A 19,703-nucleotide genomic window follows, 5' to 3' on the forward strand; every position below is an offset into this window, starting at 1 on the left:
TGCTAGACGTGCTACGGTATGGTTTGCAGATGGAGAAAACGGTTATTTATTTTTTGCTAATGTTTAGTGTTGTGCATCGGGGAAGGAAAAAGGCACTTCTTCTCTTAATATATCACGGCTTCTTTATTTACCGACTACATAAAAGGCGTGCCCTACAACCAACTTCACGTCTCGTGAGAGGGAGAGCGCATGCGCAGGAAAAGTGGTCGTGTGTGTATCATACCCGCGTGCGTTCTCAAAACCATTCAACCTCCGTCTTGTCGCTGGCGGCACTGCGCATGAATATGTTGAACACACAACAGTTTCCCCTCGAAAAAAAAAACTTCAAAACTTCTCAAATAAACTTTGTATGAAAATCGGCGAATCTCGCAGGCACCCTCTTGTTTCTGGTTGACGGCTCTCTAAGGTTAGATCTTTCTAAAGGCAGATCTCTTGGTTCTTCCTCCTGTATCGCTTTTTCATCACGAAGGTTGCCTGCGTCGTTTAGTAACTCCGGTTCTTCTGAATTGTCTCCAGGTCTATTTTGCACTTCTTCGGCATTTGGTGGTTTGCATTTCTCCTCATGTAATTTTTCACTTGTGTACCAATCTTGTTCATGGATGTTCTCTTTTCCAGTTCTGCAAATGTGATCTATGTGTCGTTCCCAGATCCGACCATCGTCCAGTGCGATTGTATAGTGTAATTTTCCGGTACGACAAATTACTTTTCCAAAACGCCATTTTACTCTACTCGTGTAATCTCTACATTGTACTCTCTCCCGCCATAAAAAATCTACATTGCTTGAACGCATTTGTATTTGTACACTTTTTTGGTTTGTTTGGTAAACATAAGATTAAATTTGTACGCATTTTTCCTTTAAAAATTTGATCGCATGGGACTATATCTATAATACAGTAAGAGGTTATTCTATATTGCACTAAAAGGTCTTGTACTGCATCCTCTAACGTTAATCCTTTATTTTTAAAGTCCGTCAACATTTTCCGCAAAGAGTTTTTCAGCATTTGGACGTATTTTTCGGCTAATTTATTTGCTGACGGATGATATGGAGTAGAAAACTTGAGAGTAATATCTCTTGACTTTAAAAATTGTAAAAATTCTGTAGGACAAAAATTTTGACCGTTATCCATCACATTATTTTTGGATAGCCAAAGTCGGTGAAAATCTCTTTGTATTCATTTATAGTAGTTTTCGCTGTATTATCCTTTACTATTCGTACGAAAGGCCACGTTGAATATGCGTCCATAACTACAAAAAAAAAGATTCATAAAAGGTCCCGCGTAGTCAACATGCACACGCTCGAAAGGTTCTTCCGCCGGCTCCCACTCGTGTATTTCGGTTTTCGGTGAGTTGTTTCACACTTCATTACATGTAACGTAATTTCTCGCTAATCTCTTGATTTCTTTATCAATGCCCGTCCACCAGAAAATGTTTCTCGCTAACGCTTTAATCGTTACTGTCCCGAAATGACTCTTATACAATTCAAAAAGAAAACGCTCCCGTAACGCATTAGGGATTACCGCCTTCCCATTACAAAGTAGTATGCCCTGTTGGATGCTAAAAGCTGGATTGGTTTATATTAAATCGCAATTCTACAGGTATTTCCCTTTTTTCACGTAAGACTTTTAGAATATTACTTAATTGTGCATCATTTGTAGTAGCACGCGCTAATTCTTCTACCCGAACTGATAGATTCTGCACTATTTCTATTCCGTAAACATTTATTACGTCACAATCCGTCGTTGTGGATGTCGAAATTGGCAACCGTGATAAACAGTCCGCGTTGCTATTTAGTTTTATACTCTTATATTTAATGTTAAACAAAAAACCTTGCAAGAATACCGCGTAATGCTGCATCCGTAATGCGGTATATGCAAGTAACGCCTTCGTTGAAGCAAATATCTGTACTAGAGGCCTATTGTCGGTGTACAATGTAAACTTATTTCCAAAAATGTATTGGTGAAATTTCCTTACGCCAAAAATTATTGCGTATGCCTCTTTATCAATTTGAGTACTGTATTACTTTTATCTCTTTCGTGGCTTGAAAAGCTTGCTCACACCTATACATTTAAAGTTAGTTCCTTTCTGTAGGAGCTCATGTAAGAGTGTTAAAATCGAACTCAAATTTTTGATGAAACGATCGTAATAATTTACCATGCAAAGGAAAGAACGTAACTCTGTTACATTTCTTGATCTTGGCATTTGGTCGATGGCTTGTGTTTTCTCTATAGTTTTATGTAATCCGTTTTTACTTATTCGATATCCACAATAATCTATTATCTTTGAAAAATTCGCATTTGCTTTCATTGATTCTGATATTTGCTTTAGCCAAGAGCTGCAGTACCTGCTCAAGTCGTTGCATATGAGTTTCATCATTAGGACCAGTTATCCTAATATCGTCTAGAAACAGTGATACTCCGGGTATCTTCCCCAGAATATTTTCCATTTCCAAATAGCTGGCGCCGAATTAACCCGGTACATCAATCTTGTACTCCAAAATAATCCCTTATGTGTATTTAAAGTAAGTAATTTGCAATCTTTTTCACAAACTTTGAGCTGTAAGTACGCGTTTTTCAAGTCTATTGTGGAAAACTTCTATCCATCCGCCATTGTTGAGAATAGTTTGTCAATCATCGGCAGTGGATGTTTGTCGACTAGTAAGTTAGGGTTTATTGTAACCTTAAAATCCTCGCAGATATAAACCTTATTATCGCGTTTTAGGGCAGGAATTATGGGTGTAGCCCATCTAGAAGTGTTGACCTTTTCTAATATACCGGCTTGAACAAGCGACTGCAATTTCTCCTCAACGAGCGGTAATAGTTTGAAAGGCACAGAACGAGCTTTTAAGAATACTGGCTTAGCACTATCTTTTAACGTCAGATTGGCTTATATACCTTTAATTTTAGTAGAATGCGGATCTAAACTCTCTTTATACTGTTGTAGTAATCGCGCAATTTTGTGTTCCGTAACGTCAACTAATGAATGTACATTGTTTACCGGTTTCGTCAAACGTATTCGCAACTGACGTATCCACTCGCGCCCTAAAAGTGGCTCACGATCCACATTTGAAACATAGAGATTTAACTTTACAGTTACTCCGCGCGAGGTAACAATCACGGGTACAACCCCTACGATTTGAATTTGCGTTTTGAAAAATGTAATTAACTGTAATGACGTTGGGATTGGACGACAATTTTGAAAATATTTCCTCAACGTTCGGGTATTATTATTGTGACTACTGCTCCGCTGTCAACTTCAAAACGCATGGGTTGCCCGTCCACTGTTAGTGTTTCGAAAAACTTATCTCTGTGTGTTCCAAAGTAGTACTTCTTTGATCTGGTTCGTGGACGCTCGCTTCGCGCCCATGCATATTTTTTGTAAGTGGCCTGGCGTATCGCAACTATTACACTTTATGCTTCGATCTAGGGTACATTTATTTGCTAAGTGCTTGCCTCCACACCTGAAGATACATTAGACCCTATGTTAACGCGAGGTTTATTTGTACTAGAATGAATCAGCTTGTTTTCCACTTTCGCAGATTTCGTCGAAGGTTTCCGTTTGGGTTGCGACGTCTTTTTGTCCTTGGGCCTTATGTAGTTGACCACTGCTGATCCTGAGGGAGCGTTCCAGATGCGCACAGTAATAAACGGACACAGCAGGCTGAGTGAAACGGACACAGTAACAAACGAACACAGACCAAACGGACACAGTAACAAACGGACACAGTAATAAATGGACACAGACCAAATGCGCACAGAGCGAAACGGACACAGACCAAATGCGCACAGAGCGAAACGGACACAGTGCGAAACAGACACAGACCAAATGCGCACGGACCAAATGCACACGGACCAAATGCGCACACTGCACATGCGCATACTGCACGTGCGCACGGACCAAATGCAATCCATGTACATTGCAAGCAGAGTAAAGTCCACATAGGTTAGCGACTTGGACGGGGTGGCCAAAGGCCCACCTTGCACCCCCGTGTGTGTGCGTGCAAAGCATTCACTGCATCACATGGGTTTGCGACTTTCCGTGTGTGCATTTGGTCCGTGTGCATGTACAGTGTGCGCATTTGGTCTGTGTCCGTTTCGCACTGTGTCCATTTATTACTGTGTCCGTTTGGTCTGTGTCCGTTTGTTACTGTGTCCATTTCACTCAGCTTGCTGTGTCCGTTTATTACTGTGCGCATCTGGGACTCACTCGATCCTAATTGCAATTGTTGGGCATTCTTCTCCGATAGTACCATGGCTGTAGCCGCCTGCACCGCCTTATCGAAGATCAGGTCCTTGGTTTCAAGTAGCCGGGACTACGCCGGCTGACCAACCCGAAAACAAATTGGTTTTGTAGTGCCGTTTTCAAATACGTCCCAAAATTACAATAGACGCTCAACTTCTGTAATGCTGCGACGAATTCTTTAATGCTCTTTCCTTCCCGTTGTTTCTTTTGGTAAAACCGGAAATTTTTTGCGATTTTCAAAGGTTCTGGTGCATAAGATTCAAGACTGTCTATCAATGTATCGAAAGAGACCGTATATGGATCTGCCGGTGCTAATTTATTACATATCACGTCGAACGTTGTGGATCCGATGAAATGTAGCAAGTACATAACCTTCTGCTCAGGCGGCACCTTGAAAATCTTCACTGCGGCTGTGAATCTTTGCAACCACCGTTTCCAGTCAGTGGTGGTAAGATCAAACGGATTGATGTTGAAACTCCCGTGTAGCACTACCTCCGCCATAATGATTGTACTCTCGAAAGAAAGAATACGTTTCTAGACTGTTCCAAACATGTATCGATACCCGTGGTGTTCAACGTATAATGGAATGCAGTGAAATATACGTGCTTTCGACCGTCACTGTCGTTCAGTCTTTTTGTGGTTGCCTTTACTTAATCAACGGCAATCCCATCCTCGTCGCCAATGCTCTGTTGTGTATCGGGGAAGGAATAAAGCACTTCTTTTTTTATATCACCGCTTCTTTATTTACTGACTACATAAAAGGCGCGCCCTACAGCCAACTTCACGTCTTGTGAGAGGGAGAGCGCGTGCGCAGGAAAAGCGGTCATGTGTGTATCATGCGCGCGTGCGTTCTCAAAACTATTCAACCTCCGTCTAGTCGCGAGCGGCACTGCGCGATTGGCGCGGATGCATGAATATGTTGAACACACAACGTTTAGATTCTTTATGGCTCTTTTTTTTAGGAAACGTGGAACCTTGCTTCGAACCCGAGTTTGTTTTTGTACTTCTATCTTCATAATTTATTGTTTGTTGACTCGATATTTAAAAAGAGTTGAAATTATCAACTTGGTCGTTTCGTCCATCCATGTTTGTCGTCATGTTTCTAACAGACTAATTCTAAATGCATAAAAAATTATCGGAGACCGTTGAAACGGAATTTCTTTTGTAATCTTTGTTGTTTTTCTGACGAAGGAAAATCGTGGAGTCTGCCAGACGTAACAAGAGCTACGGCTCTGTAATTGGGCGCGTTCAGCAGACAGAGCGGATCAGTGAGCTCTCAGTGATTCTTTAATTTCGTTAGATTTAGAAGCCGAACCAATCATAGTAAAAATTATTAAGCGCTCACTGATCTGCTCTGTTGATTCATGATATCTTAAAACTGTTTCTATAAGATGATTTTAACTGTGAATATCGGTTGAATGAAGATTAAAAATGTAAAAATTATGATATGTTATAAGTAGAAAATTTAAACTATAAAGAGTAACGGTAAAAATAAATTCTTGTTAAATTCGTTAAGTACGTTATTTAAAAAATGTAACTACGTTACCGTTACAGTTACAGAAAAAAGTAACGCCATTACCAGTTTGTTACCAAAAAAAGTAACTGTAACGGTAACGGCGTTACAAGTAACGCGTTATTTTCCAACCCTGTCATACACACATACATACATACGCATACAACACATGAAAGCACACTATAGAAAACATGCTGATGCGCATGTCAAAAGCAGATTTTTAAGATGGCTACTCGATTATTATATAGCACATCCGTCCCAAATCCGTTCCACATTTGTCCCCCCCCCCCCTAGAAATATATATATATATGTACATATATATATATATATATATATATATATATATATATATATATATATGTATATATATACATACAGGGTGAGTCACTTAAAGTGTTACAGACTTATATCTTGCAAACAAAGTATTTTAGTGGAAAATGTTTCAGACAAAAGTTGTAGTGTTCAAAGAGGGACATAAAGTAGTACCATCGGTTTAACCTTTTTAATAGAACACCTTCCTTTTTATTATATTCTTGTAGCTTATCTTGAGAGTTTTCTAAAACACTATAACAAAATGTCTTTTCATTAGGTATTTCTTGAGTTATAAGGATTAAATGTTACACGCGGCGGCATTACCCAAGATGTACCGCGTAGAGGTTGCACAGTAGGATTTACACCTCTTTGTGTGTGTGTGTGTGTGTGTGTGTGTGTGTGTGTGTGTGTGTGTGTGTGTGTGTGTGTGTGTGTGTGTGTGGGTGGGTGTGTGTGACGTGTGCTATATCCATTAAGAATCACCCTGTGTGATTTGGTCCGTGCGCATTTGGTCCGTGTCCATCTGGTCCGTGCGCATTTGGTCCGTGTCCATCTGGTCCGTGCGCATTTGGTCTGTGCGCATTTGGTCTGTGTCCGTTTCACTCAGCCTGCTGTGTCTGTTTATTACTGTGCGCACCTGGGACGCTCCCAAACTGATACAGTAACAAACGAACTTACCACATGGGTTTGCGACTTTTCAGGGCACCCCTACCGACGGGTAGGTGCGGAAGGGGGGACGAAGCTTCCCTTGCACCCCCCCCCCCGTGTGTGTGTGTGTGTGTGTGTGTGTGTGTGTGACTTTTTACGCGTAGCGAGGTCCACCCACACTCCCTCCTCATCCCTGTTTACATTTGACTACATTCAGTAAACACTTCATGCTTATAAAATTTTATTGAAAATTTTGCACGATTTTATTTTTGTCTGATTGACACTGTCTGTTTTTACTGTGTCCGTTATATTCAGCCTGCTGTGTCTATTTTGATCTGTGTGCATTTGGAACTCACCTGCGCTATTGGGATATGCGTTATCGGAATGTGCGCTATGGGGAATTTACTAAATTTTTATGTGCGCTATCGGGATGTGCGCTATCGGGATATACGCTAACGGGATGTGCGCTATTGGGATGTGCGCTAACGAGATGTGCGCTATCGGAATGTGCTCTATCGGGATGTGCGCTAACGGTATGTGCGTTATCGGGTTGTGGGCTATCGGGATGTGCGCTATCGGAATGTGCGCTATCGGGATGTGCGTTATCGGGCATTTACTAAATCTTTATGTGTGTTATCGGGAATTTACTATATTTTTATGTGTGCTATCGGGATGTGCACTATCGGGATGTGCGCTATCGAGATAATGCGCTTTTTACTTTGTACGCTATCGGGCTAATATGCCTTTTTTACTGTGCGATATCGGGACGTGTGCTATTGGGATGTGCTATCGGGAATTTACTAAATTTTTATGTGTGCTATCGGGATGTACGCTATCGCATCATGTGCCAACGGCACCCTCTCGAGTGCCTCGCTCACAACAAAAATATATTCAAATGTATTTTCTCAAAATTCAAACACAATAGAAATATAATAAAAGTATATTTTATATAATTTGTTTATTAATTAAGTAAAGTTTTCATAAGAATCGTGTGCAAACAGCTCGATGCGCAATCAGGTTTTTATGCAATCGAATCCGTGTGCAATTCGGTCAGTATTTAATGAAAATATTAAGCCAAGTCTACAATGAGTCGGTAGTCTGTAGTAGGTAATTGGAAGTCACAAGTCTTAACCTAGGTCTGTAGTTTTATACTTTTTTATATCTACAAAATACGCCACTAGTTCTAAAACCCGTCGCTTAAATCCATATTTAGCCACAGTCTAACCACATGGATAAAACGCGTAAGAATGGATAATGATGATCTTATTATAGTGTCAGTAAATAAAATAAAACGGGTGAAGCTTATTGTTTGTGAGAACGGAATTTATTTGAAGCGATGGACTGAGCGTATGCCCCTATTCGACGGGTACGACACTCTCGCTCTTATAAGATTTTTCGTAGATGTGACCTCTTTTGACCTACTCCATGGCTCGACTGCAACTCGACTGTCTCTTGACCGCGACGTGCGTCCTTTTGCTGCTAGCCACGCTCGGACATGCAATTTCCCTACCCTGCAACGAACGGGGACCTAAATCCTTTTCGCACAACCATACTCATCTCGCAGACCTTACATGTGTGAGCATTGTTATTATTTTACAGGTAACCTGTAAAATAATAACAAGTTATAATATGCATATCCGATCTTACAGCTTGGCTAGCTTAAAAATCGCATTCATCTTAAAGGTTTCTAATTAATAACATAGTCGTAAATATTAACAATTGTGTGACTAGGTATTTCTTGCGCCATATTACATTATTCTTACAACTATCCTTAACTTATTATTATTTGCCAAAATGCTTAACACAAAAACAAAGAACAAGTGGCCTTCACTTGGACATAGTACAATTGGACACGGTTCAAATGGACACGGTTTAGTTGGAGACGGTTCAGTTGGACACCGTTCAGTTGAACAACGTACAATATCGTCCATGTAAATGATCGCTTTCGTCTCTAATTAAAGGCTGTAGTACTTGAATTACCTACGTTGAAATTCTACGGGGGCTTCGCAATAACTACATGATAAACACGTAAATTCATATTACCCGTCCAGATGGCAAAAAAACGAGTATGCTCGGATTTTAATTTTATGAAAACCGTCCCGTAATTCAAGGAGAGAGAAGATTCTTTTGTTGCTCAAACGCGCCAAACCTCGAGAAGAAACGGATATTTTTATTTTACTACTTTATCGTTAAGCAGACGGAGATTCACGCAAAGTCGCAAAGATCCATTTTTCTTTCAAGTGAGAACTACCTGCGCACAATAAGAGGTAGTGCTATGCTTAATAATACTTCCAGCAAGGAGATCGTCGGTAATCTCTCGTTGGAGACGCTCACCCCACGCGAATCTACGCGATGCAAAAGCATAAACTGATTTGTACTTTAGCGTTACTTTCACGCAATGATGATCTTGGACAAAGATAACCTTTGTATCGTCTTTAAGCATACTTATCAATTGTTGTTCCACTTCTCTATCGTAATCTGTTTCTACGTCTTCTAGGACTGTGATACTTGAGACAACTTCCATAATATCAGGTAAAACTGCAAAGAACAAAAGCTTTAACTTGTCTGAGTCTTTAACGTTAGGATCGTATAATAATTTAATATGATGTTCATTAAGAAAGTCGTGGCCGATAATCATATCGGTTGCTGTCGCGTCGGATGTAAATACATGAAATCGGATTTTTGCCTGAAAATTTAAAATAGGCTCTACTATAATGCTTGTTGACATAGTACTCGATATAGGAATAGGTATATTATTTACAGCTTTGTAAGAACGATTGGAAACAAAAATTTCGATATGCGAGTTATTAAAATAACGTTGGAAAACCAATGCTTTAATGAGAGAAATAGGACTTTCCATGTCAAAGAGACCGATTATATTATAAGAATTTCCGTTAATGTTTACGACCTTGACTAAAGAATTGCTGGTTTCTATCGCCCTATTGTCCATCATCTCGACCAGAACTACAATGGAATCTGCATCCTGCGGCTTCTCCTCGACGGCCATCACCGGTGACGTTGAGCCTGAAGCGACAGTTTGAGACTCCTGCTCCTTTCTCTTTAGCTTGAAGAAATTTGCCTTAACATAACCCTTTATACTTGCAATGTACTAAGAAATCTTCTTTCTTTGACTGCGATTGTTGCATGTCATCTTTAGATGAGTCATGTATGATAAATTAGAAATAATTTAAAAGATTACTTTGTAAGTAGGCTGGTGAGATAGAATAGCAATATACAGCTACTATTCGAAATAATCCTATTATAAGAGAACCGTTTTAAACAATAATTACACACAATATTTCATCCATTCATGTTTACCTATTGTTAACAACACATAAGACAACAAATACATATATACTTAAATGTTCTAATATTAAAGGAAGTACTCCATCATACATTGTATTATTTTTATTGGGAACCATTTAGCGAACGGTTGGACTTCTTTTGCTTGAATCGTTGAATGCCTGTGTAACATTATGCATCTCCAGAAATTGGTCAACAGATTGGGTGGCACTCACATGGACACGATTCAAATGGGCACGGTGCATTTGCACACGGTGTTTTTCGACACGATATTTTGCGCACCGTTTATTTGCACACCATTTTTTTTGACACGGTGCTTTTGGACAGTGTTCATTTGCACACCGTTCAGTTGTACACGCTCAGTTGCACACCGCTCACTTGCCGTTCAGTTGGACGCGAAAAGAAACGGACACATACACACGCGGGTGCGCGCGCGCGCACACACACACACACACATACACATGGTGGGGGGTGCAAGGGGGCTTTCGGCCCCCCTCCCACACCCACTCTATCGGCAGGGTGCCCTCAGCATAGTTATTTCTCACTATGTCCAAGTAAACGGTATGCAAATAAATGGTGTGCAACTGAACGGTGTGTAAATAAACGGTGTGCAACTAAACGGTGTGCAAATGAACAGTGTGCAATTGAACAGTGCGCAAATGAACGGTGCGCAAAATATCGTGTCCAAAAACACCGTGTGCAAATGCACCGCTCCCAATAGATTCAGCATGTAATGCAGCAGTAATACCGCAGAGAGAATTATTGTCAATACCTGCATTGATATATGAAATAGCGTTCTTGTCAGGAAGCTTGAGTCGTTGCATAATCACATTGCATAGTCACGTTGCATAGTTAGGTTATCCATGACGTACGCCTGGAATGATTCCTTAGTGTGGTTCCAACGGCGAGCTTTCACTCTATTCATTACGATTTTGAATGAGACCATCCTCTGGAAATGCTGTGTTAACACGTCCTTGAACACTGACCACGATTCATTTAATATGCCCGAATTTAGGTCAAACCACCTACGTTCTAATTTTGAAAGTTTATTGGTAACCGCAAGAAGAATAACATCTTCGACAACTCTCAATGCTGCGCGACACGCACTCAACCTTCTAGAGCCACAAATGCATGTCGCCGTTTTTTTAATCGGCAAAATCTGGCAATTGACGAGCAGCTTAACTTGAGCCGGCGACACTGTGAATACTGGCATAACGCCTGATTCTCGTGAGCGATGAGACAAGTGTGATGTAATAACGCGATTCGACTGCAAGGGCATTGATGCCGAACCGCAGGAAAAAGTAGCGCTTATGCTGCTATGCTATCTCCGTTCAATGTGGATAACAACTGCGCAAGCATCGCACAAAGCTGAGAAACTTTACTCGACGTAAAATTCGCTGCGCTATTTGATGCAGGAATCAAGGAAGTTGTTTCTTCAAAGCCACCACGTGTAGATTCCATGCTTGTTAAAAAGAGAATTGCATCGAGACACTCACTGCGATTTTTAGAAGGAGTAAAGTCATAACAACGCCTATCTTCGCAAAGCTTTTTATACGAAAGAGATTCTAATTGCTGCTGATTTCTTGTTATAACCGACATGAACTCGCGTAACAAGAATGATACCGTAAGACGGAAGACACCACGTGATACAATGCACAACGATTAGAAAGTGATATATTACAGAAGTGAGATTTGGTCAAATCCCGGAAAACGACAAGCCAAATCCCACTTCTGAACGGCTGTTTAATTATTTATTAAACAAAGAGAATTCATGAGAGAGAGAGAGAGAGAGAGAGAGAAAGAGAGAGAGAACTTATTTCATGAACTCAAATAGACTGATTACGAAGAGTTTTATAAGTACACAAAAATGACTCCTGCACAATTTGATTGGCTGCTGAAAAGAATTTCTCTGTTTTTGGAAGGAAAAAGTAATCGATGATCTTTTCTACCGGAGCTTCATCTTGCTTTTACTTTGAGGTAAATTGCAATAATATACTATAGTGCAACAATCAAAAATTATAATTTTAAATTATAATTTTATGTTACTTTATATTATGTTTTATAATTTTATGTTACATTATTTTATATTTTAGATACTTTGGTCATGCCGATAGCGTGTGGCAAAAAAATGGAGCTTTCGTATTGAACATTCTACAGTTTACAAAATAATTCCAGAAACTTGTGCCACAATATGGACAACATTACAACTCATATATTTATTTACAATGCACAAAAATGACTGGCATTAAATGGCACGGGTTCTTAAATCAATGAAATTTCTCTATCTGTTTGGAGACAGTTGACAAAAAACATATTCAAATTCAAGCTCCCTTAAAATTAGAATTATTATGTTACAATTATAAGAAGTTCTTTTCGATTGTTTTGATGACAGCTTGTAACGCTAACTATAGATTGATATGGATGAATATTGGCGATTATGGTATATTATCATTGAAATATCATGTATAATTAAGATTATGATTATACTCAAATGCACTATATATGAGCCATCAATTGTTTTAGGTGGCATTTCTGACAGAGGAGTATGGGCGAATTCTGACTTTGGTCGTAGATTGGAGAGAGGATAAGTTGATTTTCCTTTTCCTCAGTTTTGGCTTGGCAAAGCCAATGCCCTTTACATTTATCGGCGATGCTGCATTTCCTCTTACAACTTTTATGATAAGACCATATGCGAAACCTACGTATCGAAGAAGCCAAGAATATCAGCAAGAAGAGGAAACAGATGAAAAGAATGAAGATTTCGACAGAGATGTTGCCGAGGGCCTAGGATTGCGGAAATTGATTTAATTGTCGATTGTCAAAGGCTAGAAGAATCATAAAAAATAGCTTTGGCATTTTGGTTTTCAAATGGACGATTTTAAAGAGCATCATTGCCTGCAGTCTAGAAACTTATGAAAAGATTGTAAAGCTTTGGTGCTTCATAACTTCCTTCTGTTCTCTGAGGAAGAGTTGCCAGTACAACAGCGGTACAACGTTCAAGGATTGGCTCTGATCACATGGTGAGCTACTTGAAAATAGTGCATGGCATCGAAATGTACTTGCTGCAAATATGTTTTAACACATTGGAAGGATGGGTGCTAACAATGCAGCTGGTGATGCCGTCAGAATTAAAAATAATTTAAGAGATTACTTTGTAAGTAGACTGGTGAGATAGAATGGTAATATACAGTTACTACTCAAAATAATCCTATTATAAGAAGACCGTTGTAAACAATAATTACACATAATATTTCATTCATTCATGTTTACCTATTATTAACAACACATATAAGACAACAAATATATACTCAAATGTTCTAATATTAAAGAAAACACTCTATCATATTTATCGTATTTCTTTTTCTTTTTTCTTATATATAGTAATTTTGTTTTTTGATGCTTATGTTGAACCTCTCCGTACAAAAAACGAAATTGCTTATAATATCAAGAGAACCGAGAAGATATAAGCTAGCTAGTATACAACAGCAGCTTAAAACAAGTCATGGCATTCAATTATCTAGGGACCAAAATCACCAACCATAAAGACCTCAAAGTGGAGATAACACAAACAACAAAGCTGCTATTATCTCGGGACTTTTGCGAGATTTGATGTGGAGAAATAAGCATATGAGCATTAGTAGTAAATTGAGGATGTATAAGACGTGTGTAAGGCCAATCATGGCATACTCCAATAAAATGCGGATGGAAACAACGATAACAAAGTGTCTATTACAAATAGCCGAAATAAAGATTGTATGATAAATAATAGACAACACCCTGCGGGACAAAGTCAATGTTGTAAGATTAACTAAGAACAGAAAAAAGCCTGAAGAGATTATGTCGACAGAATGACTGATAATAGACTAGTTAAGGTAGTAAAGGAGGGAAACCCAAACTACGAGGACTTCCAAGAAAACTACCTGCCTCAAATTTATGTATGAGTTTCTGCAGCTTGTGTTCGTCCTCCGATACTATCACAGCATTATCAGCATAGCAAACTATTTTGATCTCGTCGTTTCCTGTTCTATATTCTCTGGCAGCCATTTTAACTTTCTCGATCTCATCTATGATAATGTTGAACAGGGTCGGATTAAAGCTATCTCTCTGTTGTATACTGAGTGGATATAATTTGCCCACGTTCGAAATGGCCACGCGTAAATTTGACCACGTTCGAAATGGCCACGTTCAGAATGGCCACGGGAAATATTACACCGAGTTCAATTTGCTCACGTTCGAAACGGCCACGTTTAAAATGGTCACATATGTTTTACTTGAGCATGCGCAGCGGTCATATCCTCATGCTTTTTGGCCACAAGTGCATGCTCTATCTAGCACAAGCCATGTAAAAAGTGTGTGAATATCAAATATCTGTACAAGTATTTTAATGAACATCTTGTTTTGTGTGGAAAGTCGCAAACTCATGTGGGCCAAACGGACACAGTGCGAAACGGACACAGACCAAATGCGCACAGACCAAATGTACACAGACCAAATGCGCATAGACCAAACGGACACAGTAACAAACGGACACAGTCACAAACGGACACAGTAACAAACGGACACAGTAACAAACGGACACAGTAATAAACGGACACAGATCAAATGCGCACAGACCAAATACGCACGGACCAAATGCGCACGGATCAAATGCGCACGAACTTACCACATAGGTTGCGACTTCTCAAGGCACCCCTACCGACGGAGTGGGTGCAAGAGGGGAAGCCCCCCTTGCACCTCCCGTGTGTGCAAAGCATTCTCTGTACCATATGGGTTTGCGACTGTGTCCGTTTCGCACTGTGCGCATTTGGTCTGTGTCCGTTTGTTACTGTGTCCGTTTGTTACTGTGTCCGTTTATTACTGTGTCCGTTTATTACTGTGTCCGTTTAGTCTGTGCGCATTTGGTCTGTGTCCGTTTGTTTCTGTGTCCATTTTTTACTGTGTCCATTTGTTACTGTGTCCGTTTGTTACTGTGTTTGTTTGGTCTGTGCGCATTTGGTCTGTGTCCGTTTGTTACTGTGTCCGTTTATTACTGTGTCCGTTTGTTACTGTGTCCGTTTGTTACTGTGTCCGTTTGTTACTGTATCTGTTTGTTACTGTGTCCGTTTGGTCTGTGCGCATTTGGTCTGTGTCCGTTTTGTACTGTGTCCGTTTGGTTTGTGTCCGTTTGTTATTGTGTCCGTTTTATTCAGCCTGCTGTGTCCGTTTATTACTGTGCGCATCTGGGACTCACTCATTTCGGACGCTCCCGTCGTATACCCACTGCGATAGGGATTTTGCTCGTCATTTTATTATCCACTTTTATGCATGTACTATTGTTTGTATTTAGTCAATTCAATAATTACTATTATGTTTGAGTCTAATTCCCGCTTCTTTAGCAGGTCTATCACGTCACTGAATTTTAATCTGTTAAAAACCTACATGAGGTTTACAAAGCGCATATAAGCACTTTTATTGTATTCAATGACTTTTTCTATTATCTGTCGTAGTATGAATATCCGTTGTGGATCTATTCTTTCTAAATCTTTGTTGTTCCTCTGCGAATCCTTCTCTATTTTATTTGATATAATTTTAATTAACAACTTTGCTGTTGTGCTAAGAAGGCTGTTTTCTCTACAGCTTACTGAGTTGGTTTTTCCTTCTTTTTTAAATACCGGAATGGTTATGCACTCTTTTCATTTCTGTGGTACTTTCCTCTGGGTTATAGTTTTGTTGAAGAAAGTGAGTAGTTTTCCTTGCAGTGTGTCTCCGCCATACTTTAGCAGTTCATTTACGATGTTATCTGGCCCAGAGAATTTGAATGAGTCCCAGATGTGCACAGTAATAAACGAACGCAGCAGCCTGAATGAAATGGACACAATGACAAACACACTGTAGTTGCAATCGCACACAGTGCAAAACGGATACAGTGAGGAACGGATACAGTGTCAAACAGACAGATATAAATGCGTGCAAATTCTTCAGAGATAAAAGAAAAGAGAGTTGAGGTGAATATAGAAGAGACGGGCTTTTCCACCGATTTTGACAAACTTTACAATTTCGTTCATTTTGATGTAAGAACAAGAATCTTAGTAAGTTAAAAGTATCGCTCTCAATTAATATAAAAGTTATTAAGTACTAAAGTTGACAGTTGTGGAGTTAGGATTTCTCTTATATCGACACGATGTAGACGCACTGACCATTGACGTAAAAGTGCGCGAAAATATTTTCTACTTTAAGAGGTTACCTACCTAGACAGCCGAAAACCAGGCCTAATTTTGACATTTTATTTCTGCTAAACGGGTAGTGGGAATTAAATAAAATTTTGTGTGATTATTGATTTATGTTTTGACAATAAAAAAAATTTTTTTATTAAAAAATGAGCTTTGGAAAAAGCGGTAACCACTCTTCCGCCTAAACGATCTATTTGGAACAAAAAAAACAAAATGATGTTTTTAAGCTAACAGTAGTGGTTTGTCGGTGACAGTCGCCGATTGTCGATTTTGTTTTTGTTACAAAAGGACGACGAGTGGAAATTGAAATTGAAAAATTTTTGTCTTTTTTATTTTTGTTTATTTTTAATGAAAATCGATAAAAAAATGGATCGTTAACGAAAAAGAATGTTTCTAAAAGTATTGTATAAAAATTTGAGAACGATCCATCGAATGTTTTTTTAGAACTCGTGGTCATCGTCTTTAAAAACCGTGTTTTGAAAAAAAAATACACGTTTAGAGTTTCCAGTTTAATTCTATTATTGTTAACAGCCGAATTTTGCACTTTACATCTAGTCGGCAATTCCGGTCATATGAGATAATAACAAACTATAAAGATCCGAAACCAGTGCCTCCCAAAACAAACACACACAAAAGAATGCTGTATTCATGCGGGCTGTAACCTTCGGGCATTTGGCCGCGTCAAGTAGTAGAATTCGAGCACTCAAACGCATCCAGTTTTATTCAACTCTCTGTAATTCCGCCATTTTTGCAGATATGAAACTTTCAGGATATATTCTCGAAACTTGAGGCTTTAAGAAAATGTAAAAAAAATCAATTTTTTACCCGCTAGGTAGGTGTAACCTCTTAACCAAATATAAATAAAAAGTACAGTGTACTTTTGGTTAAAGCAGATATTAGGTGTACAACTTTGCTTCCGCCATCCTTTTTCGAGATTCGAGACTTTATTATGAAAAAGGTTATACATTTACGATTAATCTCATTTAACATAACACGTGGCATTTGCCACTGTACTTTGGATAATTCAATTTCCGGTTGAGTCGTAAAATTTCCCACGTCAGAATTGTTATCATCGCGCGATTTTATTAAAATCAATTCGTGACGAGCGTTAACAACCACGCGTTTATAATCTTTGCAAAAGCCCAATAATACACTAAGAAGTCCCCAAAAGTTGAAGTATCTTTCCGGTTGGTTATACAAAAATTCCCACCCTGCATTTCGCATAATTACTGCTTTGTCATATAATAACAATATATAATTCTTAATAATACTGGTTATTCCAACGTTTCTGTTGCGATCAATTTCCGCACAATTGAGTTCATATCGAATTTCATCAAACATGAACGCCACATAATTATTTCCAAGATTTGTCTCATCCGTATCCTTATCTTTATCCTTATCGTCTTTCTTCTTCAATCTTCCTTCAACGTAGAGAAAACTTTCGCATGACAATGTGTATAAATCCTGCTGTTGTACAGGCATCCTTATTTCATCACTGTGTCCAAACGTGGACTTGGCGTACGGATTGTACGTGTGAGTCTCAATCTTGACAATGCTATTGTCAAAGATCGGCTGGCCTCTAATGTTCAAGATGTTAGACATCTCAGATATTTTGTATGACGAATCCCAAAGATTTTAAAAATTCAACGTTTGACGCAGTAAATTTTTTTTTATCAGACAATCGAATATTTTAAACTGTCGTACAATTTATGTCACACGGCCGAATATTCTTAATTGGCGTAAAAATTGTGTCCTTCACCTGCTCATTCAACACGAGCATTTTACGTTATCGTCTTCGTACGTATAATCTAACGATGATCTCTCTGCGAAAATGGAACAATCGACAGTCCTGATCCACAGTGCGAATCGTCAAATCAGTAACGCTCCGTGCGACGATTGGAAGATAAATGACCTGGCGATATCTTACATTCTGGTGGTATCATCGATGAAAACTCATATATCGTGTGTACACACCTTTCGTTGCTGTATGTACCTGCAGTCACGTTACATTCTATGTGAATGATGTTTTATAATATTTATAGGTGCATCCGATTCATGCCACAGTCATGATTCAAAAATACAACTTGATAAAAATCTCAACAGCGATCCAATGTTGTTGGGTTTACCAAAATTTATTCGATAAGCGCACATGATCTCGCTTTTTATTGTATTATTGTTGGCACGAATCACGAGTGGATACTCGCTCTCTTCTTCATCTTCTTTGCGAAACGTCCTCTTTGTCACAACTTCGGGATGCAATTGTAAAATTGTGTGTTTCAAAATCTATCTATATCACGCAGTTCATACAATCCTTCGAGAACCACTATTTTCCTGTCGTCTTTGTGTAGTAAAATTTGTTATTCGACAAATTTACATTAGGTATGATATAATAGTTTCAAAATCTGTAAGGCCGAACTCGTAATCGCCATCGCTCAAATCTATGGTTGGAAAACAGTTTAACGCGAGGATGTCGGTTATACTCTTGTCGGTTAGCGTAAACATCAGTGACCTGTTGAAACGAATACTGAGTTAAATTGCACAATGTTAGCCTTTAAATTGATTATTAATTGTTTGAAAAAAACGCAAACATAGTTGACCGCAGTGCCTTTGATCGTAACGTGTGATTATACTCGATTCGCCTTACGTCTAAATATTGCACCAATTCTTTTGGCAGTCAAAGATTACCAAACTATCAAAGTATATAACGCGATTTTCCCTCTTCACGTAGGCCACAGTGTACCCAATCTTTTAGCATTATCCAAATTTACAATACCTTCGTTTCGATATGCTCCCGTCGTTGGTAGTGCTGTACGCATAAAAATTTTTCTAAAATATGGAATGCGCATACGTTTCGCTAACCGTAATAATTGTATGTCAATAGTTGCAACTTTTTGGCATTATTAACGTTTTTTTTAAATCAAAACTCCTCGTCCACGCTTATATGGAGCGAAAACTCTATGTCCTTCCATGACACGATTATGACGTTTCCATTTTTCCACCTGACGATGCGCTGCCTTGTTATCATTTACAACGTTTGCAACTCCCACCGCTCTGCCGACCAACGACCCGAGAATTTCTAACAACGGTAGAATGGATAGAACACCATCACATATCGCTACCGGAAGTATTTGTTTACTCGCTCTTTTCTTTTTTCTTTTTTTTTTCAAACCCATACCGATTTTTGACTTGGTTTTCACAGCCGCCCAAACGGCTGCCGCGGGAGCTCTCCCTCCGAAAGTCGAATCGTCCGCTGTAATGCATTTTCGCACTTTTGCTGACAGTATATTGTCAGTGACTTTCCGCAAAATCCTTGCGAATAGGCAGTGTCGTGCTCGCGACACACTGCGTTCAGCGGATTAATACCTTGTTCGCCTCGAGCCAATCGTTTTTTAAAATGTGTTCCTGGACCGCAAAACTGATATCCTGGTGTATGCAATTCAAAAATAAGTGCATTTATTGTACGATTTAACAAGCCGCGA

At 39.1% G+C, this 19,703-nt stretch overlaps 1 protein-coding gene and 1 pseudogene across 1 annotated transcript in view; both read left to right on the forward strand.

Moving 5' to 3' along the window:
* LOC105831982 (lutropin-choriogonadotropic hormone receptor) overlaps positions 1-19,703 on the forward strand; it is a 253,454-nt gene that overhangs the window by 109,165 nt on the left and 124,586 nt on the right.
* Positions 12,401-13,839, forward strand: LOC114254766 (annotated as a pseudogene).

Source organism: Monomorium pharaonis, chromosome 8 (genome assembly GCF_013373865.1).
Source record: "Monomorium pharaonis isolate MP-MQ-018 chromosome 8, ASM1337386v2, whole genome shotgun sequence".
In the NCBI taxonomy this organism is placed as follows: Eukaryota; Metazoa; Arthropoda; class Insecta; order Hymenoptera; family Formicidae; genus Monomorium; species Monomorium pharaonis.